Source organism: Lepisma saccharinum, chromosome 16 (assembly GCF_977018435.1).
Source record: "Lepisma saccharinum chromosome 16, izLepSacc3.1, whole genome shotgun sequence".
Lineage (NCBI taxonomy): Eukaryota > Metazoa > Arthropoda > Insecta > Zygentoma > Lepismatidae > Lepisma > Lepisma saccharinum.
This window is the reverse complement of record NC_139244.1, coordinates 39,741,882-39,757,780: the sequence shown is the minus strand read 5'-3', so window position 1 is coordinate 39,757,780 and position 15,899 is coordinate 39,741,882. Positions and strand designations below refer to the sequence as shown.

The 15,899-nt window shown below is 38.4% G+C and overlaps 1 non-coding gene across 1 annotated transcript; it reads left to right on the top strand.

The window, feature by feature from the left end:
- The first annotated feature begins 2,063 nt into the window (after positions 1–2,063).
- TRNAG-ACC (transfer RNA glycine (anticodon ACC)) lies at positions 2,064–2,139 on the top strand. Its single transcript has one exon. It is a non-coding gene; the product is annotated as a tRNA-Gly (tRNA).
- Positions 2,140–15,899: the final 13,760 nt, after the last annotated feature.

Genomic DNA, 15,899 nt, shown 5'->3' with positions numbered 1-15,899 from the left:
TGAGTAAAGTGGATTTAGAACAACGAATGATGCCTCGCTGACTGAGCACATTGGAATGTTCCTCGTTGAAGTCCCTTCCTGGGTACGTGTGTTTCTTTGAGTGTTCATCCATCGGTTTCAACGCTTAGTCGGTCAGTCATCCACATCCTGAGGCGGAGGCGAAGAGATGAGAAATTGTTCACTCCCGAACTGTTGTCGTCCACTGCAAGAGACAAAAGGGAAATTCTTTGCTTCTGAAATGCACCAGTGGTAGCAGGGGTTTTCAAGAAAGAGGAAAATGACAGTATCTCCGGTGATGATACGTATATACGAGGGCCATTTCTCTTATAGTGGCAATGTTGTTGGTATACGCTTGTCAGTTGTCGCTGGGACAAAATACGATCGGGTCTTACTTTGTCTTGTAGTACGGGTCGTGTGTAGGTGTTTGGTGCTGAATAGTACTATTGTGTGGTATTTGTAAGACGTTAAAGTGAAGTGTGTGTATAATACCGCCCTGAACAATGTTGATGTGGTCTTTTACGAATGGTCAAGGTAACTGACGTAATAGTCTGCATTCACTGTAACACCTTGTCGAACACTATGTGCAAGAATAACCCCTTCATGGTCATATTCCACAATCATCATCACCTTCAAATTCGCCGGTCTGACCTTTTTTTGGACGTGGTGAAGCCGGATGACACTCATTCGACTGCCGCTTCAATTCCGGCTCGTACCATCTGAAAACCATACTATACGGTAAAGCGTGATCTTTTACCGTATAGTAAAATGACTTACGTAAGCATTTTATGAATTTACCGTGCATTCCTTCCACGTGCAAACTTAAATTTGATGAATATTCTCTGTTCTTCACATTAGGGGTCCCGGGTTCGATACCCGATGGAGGCACATAGTGGTTCGGATCTCACTATAAACTGTAGGTCCAGTTCCCGATTTGCCTTACTACTGTGCACAAAGTGGACTTAAAACACCAAATCAAACCAAACGAAATATCTGTTCTTCACGCGTGAACATTGTTCAGGGCTGTATTATACACACACTTCACTTTAACGTCTTCTAACTACCACACAACAGTATTATTCAGCACTAAATACCTGCACACGATCCGTACCCCATACAGCACAACATGGTTTCAGATATGTTACGGATACTTAACTCGTGAAACATTGTAACATTGCAGAAACATTGCGAAACATTACTGTGATGTTTCAGGTATGTTTCAGCAATGTAAAAATGTCCGCGAATCTAACATAACATTCGTAATGTTGCAGAAAAATATCAGTGCAACATTACAGAAACGTGTCAATGTAACATTGCAGAAACATGTCAGTGTAACATTACAAATACATTTCCGTAAAGTTTTGTGATATTTCAGCTACATTAAAGTGATATAATTACGGTTATATTGAATGGAATCAGTACTGTATTCACGAGTGAAATATTTAAGGGGACCTATTGGGATTAAGCCCCTTTATTTCAATATTTATTTCGTAAATCATTTCCTGAAAATAAAATTCACAATGTTTGATACCTAATTAGGAATGATATTTAATTATATTTATTTTACCTCTCCTCAAATGACCACGTATCTCAATTGCTACAATTATTCTCGAGGGGGGAAAAAGTGCATAAAAGTACGAAATACACATTCATTCACACCAGACAACAGTTACAACTAAAAAAAGAAAAATACTCGTATTCGCCATCAAATCCTAAACTACCTTCAAATGTGTGTAAAGTTTTACATGCAATAATAAGCTATCCGTGGTTTGTTGCACCCTGCCACAAAGAAGGTGGGATTTGAGTGATGTGATCAGCATAATGCTCCCTTCCCCTCTACTAATAGAGTTGTATGAAATTCATTCATGATTCTATGAGTCACGGTCATCTGAAAATTCTACTCTAATGTCTCTGTATGAATGAAAACATTTTTCCTGGACAGAATACATGTTCCACATGTATGGTTTTCAACCTATATGGTGTTCGAACTTTCAGAATTACACAGCAATATTCCAAATTAATTTCAACCATCACAAATTGAGCACATGTCTTCAAATATAACTTTCGGATACGCGGTGGCTCAGTCGGTAACGCGTCTGACTACCATTCTGAAGGTCCCGGGTTCGATCCCCGGCCGGTTCAAATCCGGGAACTTTTCTAACGGTGGAAGCGGCCCCGGCGCCTACCCAGCGTCGAATAACATGGGTACCTGGGGGAAACCCTGGGGGGTAAAGGCGGTCAGGGGCGTGATGCTGATCACAGCACCCCCACTCACGACCGGATCAAGAAAGTGTGGGGCGTTACCCCCACACCCCCTATACGCCTGCATGGCGTGGTGCTAAGCACAGGGGAACACTTTACCTTTACCTTTTAAAATTTACTATGTGACATTCTCACCTTTTACGTATCTCAAATAAAAATTCTAGATGAATGTAATAATATCCTATATACTTACATAATTGAAGAAATGTAGGGTAACACTTTACTATACCGGAGACGGATTTCTTCAAATTTACAGGAGAAAGTACTTACGCAAATCATTTTCTGTAGCGTTGTTGATGTTCGGGAATGTAGTTTTGATCCACTTTAATGCGAATGCATGTGGTTTTCTACGAAAATCTATTTCCGACGCGCTATTGCTGCTGCCGCCATTTGCTTTCTGCACGAGAGCACAATACGCTCTCGTATTGTCCGTATATGCTAAATTGAACGAAAGGAGTGCTAATGGAACCTAACCTAACAGGCCTAACCTAACCTAGTAGGCATACCTCGTCCCCGTGATGGTTCGTGGGGCTATCGTGAATTTTTGGGCTAACGTCAATGGTTTTTGGGGCTGCCCGTGGATGGTTTGTGGGAAATAAGGAACAACAGTAAGTACTCGTTAATGTAAGAAATAGACATTATTTTCGTTATAAATTCATTATTTCACCTAAAGAAATGTTCCGCAATGCAGAATAGTACGTTAGCAATGTAAACAATTTGCGAAATAAATCATTGATCGGTGTCTCCGGTATAGTAGTAGTAGCAAATGTAGATACATTTTGACCACAAAATAAATTCAGTAAATGAACCAGTAACCACAACTGGGAAATAAATATCAATTTACAAGTGCAAAGTGGAGAAAAGCTAAACTTTAGCATAGGCAGTAACAATACGAATAATATAATTGAATAATAACTAAAAATTTATAAATCAATGAAAAGTTTTGACATTCTCTATAATATTAAATGTGCTGTGTGTAGCAGAGGTTGTGGTTATTAGTTAGAAAAATTAATTCTCTTAATGTTACTTGTGAGCAATTTCCATTGAATTATTACTTCAAAGATATAATTATATGTTCTCATTTCTATTATTTTTTAATCATTTATATTTCAGCCATGTTTGACTTTCAACGTTGTTATGGTGGTTAGTATAGGTTGGTCAGTTTGAGAATACACTGAGAAATTGAATGAAGCTCCTTGTAATGAAGGGATTTCTGGTTCGAAACTCTGGTAGAGGCACATTGCAGGGATACGGATCCCATTTTGAATTGTAGGTCCAGTCCCGATTAACCTATTTGTGCATAAAGTGGACTTGAAACATCAATTAAAAGAACCAAATAAATATAAATAAGCATACTTTGATACATATTTTTACACCAGCGGGTGATCAGACACTATCCATGTCACCATTGAACTCTAAAAATTGGATATGCATCACTTCAAAGAAAAATTATTATACGTAAAAATAATATTCTTTCATAAAATATATTCTTTATTTGTCTAAAGTTGTCAAAATACAATTGCTTCTGTTCTGTTAAGAAGTATTTCATTGCAGGTTCTCCGCTATAACCTCTTGTTGGAGTGCAGTAACATTCATTTTTTCCTGAAAGGAAATAATGTCATAATATCAATTCTGGTCAGAATTTTCATTTCAAAAAACAATATTTTGCACAAGTAAAATAAACATCTTAGCCTTGAAGAAAATTGCAAAGCAACATCAAGAATTTACATTCTTCATGTCAGCACCATTCAGTTTTTCTTTATAGAAGTAACCTTGGGGAATGCTGTAAAACCGATTGAATTTTGGCAAAAAAAATTGCTTTTACTTCATATTATTTGCTCAGAACTAACAAAAAGATTTTTAGTGAATACTCAATATGTTATGTAAGATCCAAATCTTTAATATTAGTGAATATCACTGTTTCCATCTACTTCTTTAGAAAATTCCTCGGCATTCCGAACAAAAAAATTCTTGTTTCATCTTTCTTTTAACATGCCAAATTAAAAACATCATCTGCAACTTGTGCAATCGTGCAGTATCATAATTTGATTTTAACCTTTTATTTTATTTTTGTCAATAATCCATAATTCTACCTACCTAATTACGAAGAAATGATGATTGAAGGGATTTTTAGCATAAAAACAACTAAATATTAACAATTTTTTACCTCTTGAAACTTAATAACAACAACTGAACCACAAATGACCTAAATCTAGTATATTAAACTTGTATTGTTTCATAGTTTTGAATTACTGTAACTTGAAATCCAAATTTTGTCCAAAAATGATTTTTCTTGCGAAATAAACTAATCTTAAATCACCCATAGAATACTTAATTACTGCTAAATCTGCATAAAAACTAACTGTTGGAGTCATAAACATCGTAGCATTGAAGAAAATTGCAAAGCAACACCAAGAATTTACATTCTTCATGTCAGCACAATTCAGTTTTTTTATAAAGGTAACCTCGGAGAATGCCGTAAAACAGATTCAATTTTGGCAAGAAAAAATGCTTTTACTTCATATTATTTGCTCAGAACTAGCATAAAGATTTTTGTGAATGCTCAATATGTTAAGTAACATCCAAGTCGTTAATATTAGTGAAAATCAGTGTTTCCATCTACTTTTTTAGAAAATTCCTCAGCATTCCGCAGAAAAAATTTCACGTTTCATCTTTCTTTTAGCATGTCAAGTTAAATACAACATCTGCAACTTGTGCAATCATGCAGCAATCATAATTACATTTTAACCTTTTATTTCATTTTTGTCAGTAGTCTATAATTCTACATACCTAATTACGAAAAAAATATGAATATAGTATATGGAGGGCATCAGAAGCCTCATGAGAAACGAAACTATACAAGACTACATGAGAGAGAATAAGAGATATGATTAACATAAGTAAGTAACCTAACAAGTGATTAAGAGAGAAATATAATTAGGAATTTCGTTTTATCACACAAAAAATTACCCATGTGGTGATTGATGGCTGGAAATATTGGAAAATCTAGCTTTGCACATTATCTACCTAACCTGATAAGCACCATGAAAAAATGAAAGTTTTTACCCATGTGATGATTGATGACTGGAAATATAGAAAAAGCTAGCTTTGCACATTATCTACCTAACCTGATAAGCACCATGAAAAAATGAAAGTATACAAGAAAATCTCTTCTGATTTTACATGCATTTCATAACAAGAATTTCTCACATTATAGTGGATAATGAGACAGGTCAAAATACTTATATAAACACTAGCTTGATAGTCTGGCATAGCTAGTCATTTTTTTATAATATACACTGTCTAGTCATGGCACTGTGACACTACTAGTAGTCATGGCATACTGTCACTTTCAGAGGGATGTGTTTTTTTTTTAAAGTCAGTATCATGTTTGTTTTGTTTTTAATTGCACTTCATTGTAAGCAGAATTTTGATTATGACTGATATGTTCATTTGAGCTATTATTAAAGGTTTTTCAAGAATAAAATTCTTGATAGCTTGTGCAACCAATCGAGAGCTGATCTAACAAGTATGACCGTGGCTGTGGTGCTGCCGTAGACTTACATTACGTAACGAAGTCACAGAACAAATTAGTTGATTCGTAATTTGTATTAGATAGAGGCTCTGAACGTAACAACTTACGTGGTATTCTACGCCTCTTCACTACGCGCAGGGAAGTGAGAAACAACATTTTTTAAAAAGAAGAGGACAAATTTTGTGCAAAATTTAGGGGGGGTCATATACCGTAAACGAAAACCAAATAGCTATTTTTAACAGTAAACGAAAACCAAATAGCTATTTTTAACAGTAACAACATGCAGGGAAATACTTTGTGTCTCGACCATTCACTTTTTCACTACACACAATGCAGGCAACTTATTTCTCGCGATTATAGTTTCATGAGGTGGAGAAGTTCAGTGCTTCTTTACGTCCACATATTTTAAACAAACAAAACAAAATACTTCTTTAAACACTGGCTTGAACTGCCTTGTTTCCACTCACTTTTTCACACACGTTACACAACACAGATTAAATATATAGCGTGCATAAGTATAACACAATTAAACACACTTTGGCATTAATAATATTCAACTTACCACTCAATAAACAACATTATTCTTCATAAGATGTGCACGACTCCCGATCAGCGTTGAAGGTAACAACATGGCCGCCGCAGTAAATGTCCCGGATTGCCGCCACGCATGCATGATGACCGAATCCAACGTTGCGGAAATGTCTCTGAAACATTTCTCAGAGATGTAAGAAAAATTAGACGTTGCAGAAACTATACAATGAAACTATAACATTGCAATCTTTCAGAAACAAAACTGGGACTTCATGTCATGCTTTCTGTAACGTCAACGCGAAACCAGATTGTTAGAAACATAAATGAAAGATTGTAATATTTATGGAATATGTCTGAAACTTGGTGTGCTGTATGGGACTACAAGACTAAACAAGACCCGATCGTATTTTCTCCCAGCGACAACTGAAAAACGTATCCCAACAGTGTTGCCACTTCAAGAAAAATGGCCCTCGTACATACATACATACTTGGAGTGTTAGAACAGGAGAGAGGAGGACAAAGTTGAACGAGAGAATAGATGGGCAGTCAAATGGCTGAATTAAGGGAGCTTCGCTAATCTGTTTCCAGATCTTTTGAGCAATGCAGGGAACTTCACAATAGACTTTATGTTAATGTCGCCCTCAAAATTATGAAACAGGAAGGAACAACACCCAGCACGGCAATATTTATCGCTTCCAGAAGCGGGTAATGTTTTCTGCGGTTTTCTGCGGTTCCTTCGCTTAACAGTTCGTCCGTTTTAGTGGGCCCCTGAGTTTTGTCGTTGCGATTCGCCAAAAAGTCTCAGAAAGCTGATGCAAATAAGACAAATACGTACACATGAAAAGTAAGCTTTGGTACGATTTCAGTTGGAACGGCGAAATTAGCTTTCTACAAGATAACAGCTATGGAACTGGCAATCCTGCATCTGAAGTACCTTGAAAAGGGTTGTCCACTAGAATGACTGCAAGGTCGCCTCGGCTTTTGTTTCTGGTTCCTCTCAGGTTTCACAAAGCGGCCTCTTGTTGTGAGAAAGTGCCATTCCGTCAGGGTTCTCCCGTTTCAAGTGGCTTCTTCGCGCGGGTACAGTTTCTGGCGAGGGGGAGGCGAAGGGTGGAATGGCAACGAGCGAGGTGGAATAGAGGTTAATCCCATAGAAGCGTGTCTTTTACCTTAACTTCCTTCTTAAGCCTGTTGCCTGCTATGGCGGTTCGAACAGCGACGCTCCAAACAACCGTGTATTGGGAAACCATTTTTTTGCCTCAAAAAACAATGTCGAAACTGCACGAAGACTCCCGGAACGACACGAGAACATATTGGAGTCGTGCGCAAAGGAGAGAAGTCTAGAAACGCCTAGATATTCTGGCATGGAAGTTCCGCTAGCCGATCCCTTAGGTTTCGGCACGGGCATTTTTTGGAATTGCTTTTTAGCTTTCTCCTGACTATTTTCCATGTGGAAACAATGGCCAGCAATTCTTTCGCCGCTTTCCCCTGGCTGTTTCTTCATTTGGAAACAATGATCAGCAATAGTTTCTTAGTTTTCCCCTGACTATTTTTCATGTGGAAACAATGACCGGCAATTCTTTCTCAGCTTTCCCCTGACTCTTTTTTTATGTGAAAACAATGACCAGCAATTCTTTCTCAGCTATCTCCTGACTATTTTGCATGGGAGACAAGTGACCAGCAATTGTTTCTCAGCTTTCTCCTAACTGTTTTTCATGTGTAAACAAGGATCAGCATTTGTTTCCCAACTTTCTCCTGACTATTTTTCGTGTGGAAACCATGACCAGCAATTTTTTCTCAGCTTTCTCCTATTTTTCATGTCAATGACCAGCAATTCTTTCTCAGCTTTCCCCTGACTCTTTTTTATGTGGAAAAAATGACCAGTAATTGTTTCTCAGCTATCTCCTGACTATTTTGCATGGGAAACCAGTGACCAGCAATTGTTTCTCAGCTTTCTCCTAATTATTATTATTCATATGGAAACAATGATCAGCAATTGTTTCTCGTATATCCCCTGAGAATATTTGATGTGGAAACAATGACCGGCAATTGTTTCTCAACTTTCTCCTAACTGTGTTTCATGTGTAAACGATGATCAGCAATTGTTTCCCAGCTTTCTGCTGACTATTTTTCATGTGGAATCCATGACCAGCAATCTTTTCTCAGCTTCTCCTATTTTTCATGTGGAAACAATGACCAGCAATGGTTTTGCAGCTTTCTCCTGTTTCTCAAATAAAAATAGTGATCGGCAATTGTTTATCAGTTTTCTATTGTCTTTTCTACGAAAATGATGACTAGGAATAACTTTGCAGGTTTCTCCTGACAGATTTGAGAACATCGCAATATGCAAGATTGTTTCAGATGAATTTCTCGCCGGAACTAGTGAAGCTGTAGTACTTTCTTGAAGAGGAGGGTCAGATCCGTGGGCAGCCTGAATGATACCAGAGAACTGGGTGGGGGGAGGCTATATTGAGAAGCAGTTTAAGAGGTATCCTTTCACATGAGTCCGTTTGTATTCGTCTAATAAATGCCTATTGGAATTTACAAGCTCTGTATTATTTTTTTGATCATCCCTCGTACAATACTTACTACTATAAACAAGTCATATTCGTATATTATTGCCAAAAATCTCTTCTGTTTATGAAATGGGTTATTTTAAGCCGCTTTGCCCTCCATACATCTATCGTGACGATGGTTGGGTATTGGATAAGACTGATGAACTGGCACTTGCAATAAAACACGATGCACATATCAGAACTCCAGCCCAGTAGCTAGATGTTTTGGCGCCCTAGATAAGATTATTGTTTGGCGTCCTTCCCCAGCACCGATATTTTATGTGTATCCTTCGATATTTTCTTCTTATGCCTAGTAATTTTGCCTGTAGTATTATATGGATGTGAAACTTGGTCCCTTACATTGAAAGCGGAACATAAATTGAGAGTATTTGAAAATAAGATCCTTAGGAAAATCCTTGGACCTAAAAGGGATGAGGAGACAGGTGAGTGGAGAAGGTTACATAATTTAGAACTACATAATTTGTATTCATGTCCAGATATTATTAGAATAATTAAATCAAGAAGACTTAGGTGGGCAGGCCATGTGGCACGAATGGGAGAGGAAAGAGGAGTTTACAGGATTCTTGTTGGGAAACCTGATGGTAAGAGACCTGTAGGAAGGCCAAGACGAAGATGGAGGGACAACGTTGAGATGGACCTAAGGGAAATCGGTAGGGATGGAAAAGAGTATATAGAACTTGCTCAAGATAGGTAAAGATGGAAGGCCTGTGTTGCTGCAGCCATGAACCTTCGGGTTTAAGAAGGCTAGGGAGTTAGTTTTTATGCCATGGTTTGTGACATTTACATCCTACAAATTTGGAAATGAGGAAACAAAAAATAGTTAAAAAATAATATAAAGATCAAAATATAAAATATTTAAAGAATCGTAGTTTTGCATTTCTGATTTTTTAAAAAAATAGTTGTCTTATTGTCTGAAGAACATATTTAAAAACGTACCCTTACCACTACTTTGGAAAATCGAAAATCCCAGCAATAAAAGAAGAAAAAAGATGAATAATAATAATTGTACAGAATTGAATGGTGGCTTCCCTTCCTTCCCAAAGGTAGTAACTATAATTCACTTATTCGCTTGAAAATCTTCAGTTGGAACAAGGGTCAATTGTAAATTTCTTCGTCACATATTTTGACTTCAGCTTTCATAGCCTACCCCTCACTATGGCCCTGCGGAACGAGAACCTGAAGCCTTCAGTACGGAAATCGGGATTCAACCAACAAACGAGTGTCTTTTCCCCGCATCTTTCATCTTACGCTAGACAAATCCTGCAATTATACCATTAATTAAGCCCACACCTCTCTATTTATGTTATCCGGTACGTTAGTCAAATCATCCAACATTGAAAAAAATTGTGTTTTTAGTGATTTCTGATATGTTGGGGCAACACTGTCAGTGTTCTTCCGAAACTCTCAAAAGGGGAAGAAAATCCCAAGATATTACAAAGCTTTAGCCCCGAGAGAAGTCAGGGCAAAATCCACAAACGTGACAGCTAATTAGAATGGACCATTAGCTCCTAGGGAAAGCTCTGGATGGAGTCTTCCTACAGGATAAACTATTTATTCCGCATCATTATCCCCGGGAGGAACCGTCTAATACCTGAAGGTTTCAGGCCTAGCAAGAACTCTCCGTCGTAATTAACTCCGAACCAGTCTTCGGCGTTCGTGATTAACATCTCCATACTCTCCCCCCCTTTCCCACACCACCGCCAATACTTGTGGGCGAACTTTGTGGGCCGTCGTTTTCTTTTGGCCCAATATTTTCTCCCTTAATACCGTTCTTTTGCTCTCCGATGTACAGGGTGTTCATGAATTATCAAGTGTGTTTAAACTTGTTATACAGGGTGATTAAGATGCGGCCAGTGCTCATGACGTCATGCATTTCCTGATTATATGCATTGATAGGTTGGTTTTATGAACCGGTTTCTTTCATATACAATCATCCTCTCTCAACACTTTCACAGAACAGCAACGACATCCGAACAAACAACTTTTCTTGATAAAGTTTTGCTTGCCGATTGTTTACGGGTTCTATAGCCGGTGGAGGCACACAGTGGTTTCGGATCCAATTTTAAACTGTACGTCCAGTCCCAGCTAACCTATATGTGCATAAAAATGGACTTAAAAAACATAACTCACAAACAAGCTTGCTAAGGTATCGTTTTGACCTTACAAGCCCTCGAAAAGCGACATGTATGCAACCACATGGCACAATGTCAACGTTGCCACTGTCATAATTTTTCTCTGTCGGGCAGCATACAAAATTCACTGTGTGTACAATATAAACTCGTTGTGTGTGTCCACGTAGCACACACCGCTAACTGCAATGTTGAAACCCAAAGAGGCTCTTGGGTGTGGATGGCAATTAATATAAGGCTCTGTGGGATTTGTGTTGGTGTGCTCTCCATGTGTGTCTCCGACTGTCCTTTCATCAATTTCACCTGATCACTATTCATTCTTATCTTTATGATTAGACAAAAAGTGGCACAAGAGGAAAGTAAAATAAAACAATAACACTCTTTCTGTACACATGTATGTGTTTTAATGAAGAAAAATTGAATTTTGAAGTATTGATAAATTATACGAGGGTTGGGGAGTAAGTCATGGCAACCCAGTAATATTTTAAAGGTGGACGGAAACGGAGACTGCGGAAGGAAGCCTGACCGAGTACTTTACCCGCTGGTCAATAGATGGCTCTGTGTGTTGTACTGGACGAGCACGGTAAACAGGCATGGTGAAGAGGATGGTGCTGCCAATGGTATTCGACGTCTTCCACATCGATGGCAGAGTGCTGTGGACAATGCGGGAGATTATTTCGAAGGTTTGTCATAATCAGACAAGTTTTTGTAACATGTGCACATGTGTGTGTCACAGGGTCAGACAGGTTTTTGTAACTTGTACATTAATACATGTGTATGTCACAGGGTTGCTTGGGTTTTCTTTCATGATTCCTACCAACAAAATATCCATAATGGATACTCTTTCAGTTGTATATAACACATTTTTAATACATCCTTCGATTGTCGAATTATTACTGGGTTGCCATGACTTACTCCCCAACCCTGGTATTATGAAATTAGTTAAATCCAGTCGAATATGGAAATAGCACCTTCAAGTATCGGTACAATTGTTCCTCTTTTTTTCTCTTCCTGTGATTGCCTCTTTCTCCAATATCCAATTGTTCTACGCGTATTTTTATTTCCTTCTCCCTCTATCTCTTCTTCATTTTTCTTTATTCTTTCTCGAACTCAGGGCCTCCTGCATAGCGTAGTGGTAACGTCATTGCCTTGTAATCAAGGGATACCGGGGAGGCACACGGTGTTTCTGATCGAACTTAAAAATATAAGTCCAGTCCCAATTAGCCTTTAAACAAAAAACAAACTTCGAACGTCTCTCTTGTTCTAACTTTCCCTCTAGTCTACATCCATGGCCAACGAACTCCGATTCATGGAATCCCGGCCAGGGTAAGGGGTCCACTTTGTGTCATCTATTTTATCATATTATCACTCATCTGTATCGTCGCGATTAGCCAAAGGTCGCAGTTATGCGACGCTAAATAACAATTACAGTGCCTTGAATAATGTAGTGTGGAAAAGGACGGTTCTGGCTTCTCTGGGAGGTTCCACTCAGAAATGATACCGCTAGAGGCGCTGGTGTCGGTACAGGTGCTTGGCATTCGTCTGCTTATAATGGAAGTAAATTGAGTTTTTGCTGCAACGTCTGATTCTTTTCCTTGTAACATTTCTTTGTATCAGAAAATTGTTATGATATTTGGTACAGTAGTCGCGAAAATATTAAAGAACATTCTGAACCGTCGATCATGACCTGTCCTTGAGTTTTTATTAACAATACGGAAGAAAACATAGGTATGGATTCTTACTCGTAATATGACAATTGCCGCGAGAATTAATATTGTGTATGCATTATCCTGAAAGGTTCATCAACATTGTCATTGTCACAAACATTACTTTTATGGAAATTCACACAGACAATACTCGTTTATTTTTCAAAGATCTGCTTTACATCCACTCGCGTGTTGTCTAACGTACCGCCCAAAAACTCGCAAGCGTGAACTATGACACTTTTCGTTTCCCGCTTACTGGAAAAATGTAAACAACGCGTTGGTTGAGTTATATTTTCACCATGTCTCGAAGATATGATCGCCACTGTTTTATGCCAGGTTGTTCTAGTGGATATCGTTCAAGTAAAGAAAAAGGATATTTGTATATTTAGTGTTCCCAAACAAAAAGATAAATTTTATTAGCACACAAAAATAAACTTGTGTACACAATCCAATAACGTTCGACGTCCAGCCTCACATTGCGATGTTGCTCCTCGTGTTGCGTTGCACATAAAACGTATTTGTTACTTTTCTGTGTAAATTAATGCCATTTCGTGACTGCAAATCACTCCACAAATATAACTGTTTCCATAAATTCACGTACCGCCTTTCAAGACAAACAAATCTACACAATATATTCCAGAAACTAACTAACCCGCATTACTTTCATAAGAAAATTAGCAGCTGTGCTGATCGCACTGCCATCTATGTTGTCATCCGTCTCGGGAACTAGTTTCTTGGGTCGTTTTCACACTACGTTATTCAAGGCGCTGTAATAACAATCAAATCAAATCATTTCTATTTCTCTCGTCTCGGCGACGATGATGATGATACAAAATTGATGAAGGGGAACTATGCATAGGCCACGACTCCAACCCGGAACATTCGTTGGAAAGATCAAACCACTGAACGCACTCATCTATCAAGATTTCTTTTATCTTGAACGCAAAATAGCATATTTCATTTACATTTCGCAGATACGACTGTACTGTAATTTATTGCATAAAAGACATGATTAATATCCCTCAACCATCTGTGACATTAATGTATAAACAGAGAGGTGCACACTTTACGAGCCAAGAAGCGGAAAAAAAATCTCCCCCATTTCAGATACCAGCATGTCCTTCTTCCCTCTAGGTCCCTTGATGCGTCATTGGGAAGGGAAGGCTGGACAGGACTTCTGCTGGTACTGTTGTTCCAGGTTCTTGCTCTGGACCATAAAGGGACCGCCTGGAATTCCAGCTTGGAAGACGACTCGCTGGAAATGGGGAAGAGGGACGTGGAGTTTGGAACGCGAGGCAGAGACAAATAACAGGAGGAAGGAAACGTTTCAATTTTTCTCTCTCTTTTTTCAGTTTCTTTTTGCGTGGTACGGGCAAGAACGAGCCAGGGTCACCACGAGAAATTTATCTTGCTTATTTGCTACGAAACAAGCACATTTGTGTCGAGTCACGTTTTGCTGCGACTTTTCCTACTGACGCTCAAACCAACGCAGTTAAGTCTCATCTAATAAATATGCCTAGGAGTTTCATGACGTTGCATGATTTTTCTTGGTAAGGTTCATTCGTTTCTGACAGACCTGGATTTATACATGTCAAGGGCTGGGGCTAATATAATCGCGAGCCTTACACCCCCGCCTTACAGACAATTTCAGTGAACACTAAGTCATGTCACACGGTATTTTAACACATTCCAAATATTTCATTTAGAAAATATTATGGACCTTTTACAAAAAAAATCCGATTAAAAAATATCCCTTTCTAACCTTTAAATTCCCTGTGTTGATGTCGAGGTATGTTTTTACAGCGCGTAGAGAACAAGGCGAATAACTTTCCTACAGATTCACCGTTCCTATTCATGTTTCGTATGTCAGGACTCAGGTGTAAAACATAGTAAGTGAAATTTTTCCTTAATGTACTCAGAAATGATCAAAATGTCACTTACCATGTTTTACACCCGAGCCCTTCAGATAACATGTTCCCAGCGGTAGTACCCTATGGAATGAACATCATCCCAGCAAAGTCTCCGTAGGTATAAATTCGTCCGGTTTACACTTTTACCTTAAATCATGCCTTCATCAGTCCGAAATTCCCCCTATCCTGCTTAGCCTTTTACATAACAAAAGAGTTATATACAGCGTGTAACAAAAGTCCGGGAACACTTTAAAAAATTATTGTACCCAAACGAGTAGCATTACAAAGTAACAAAGTACATCATTTCAAAGAGTAAAGTTGTAAGTTTTTTCCTCATTACAGGTGTTACGTGTTGTTCCATATATCGTCGCTAGGTGGTGTCATAATCAAGATGGCGCTTTCTGGAGCTGGTCTTTGTATTTAGGATGTAACATTTGCACTAACTGTAGTCTGTACAGTTTCATGTTTAATTATTTACACAAAACACGCCACACAGTCATTGTTGACATTTCCAACTCACGTGAAGCTCTGCGTATAGATTTTCTCGGACTCCTTGTGAAAGCTTTTCTCACTCGCTCAATGTCATTTTCACTCACACCTGGCCGACCACTTCTCTTCTTGACACACAAACACCCAGTTTCAACAAACTTTACATGCCAATTGTAGATCGCCTTCCTTGTTGGTGCTGCTTTCCCGTACTTCATCCTAATTTTCGTTGGACATCCGTTGCACTCTTTGTTTTGTCAAATTCTAGCACGCAGAAAGCCTTCTCAGCTCCAGAAAGCGCCATCTTCATTATGACACCACCTAGCGACGATATATGGAACTACACGTAACACCTGCAATGAGAAAAAACTTACAACTTTACTCTTTGAAATTATGTACTTTGTCACTTTGTAATGCTACTCGTTTGGCTACAATTTTTTTTAACGTGTTCCCGGACTTTTGTTACACGATGTAACGTTATATATATTTTCAATGTTATTAAAACCCTTCAAAAGGCCTTGCCTAACTCAAGCCAGTCTCACAAGTTATTTGCCTCAATCCTTAATATTGAGGGATAGAAAACTTTATTTTCTTTTCTTGCATCCTTAGTTCAGGAAAGCGCCAGAAGGGGTCTCGCGTGATCCTTAAAATCTCAGTCTTAAAAATGGCGAATGCATAAACACACCAATTCACAAGTTTAGATGCTAATAACTGTTCTAGAAAAGGGAAAATAGTGTTTTCTTCAGCAAAGAGTAACATTGGCACTG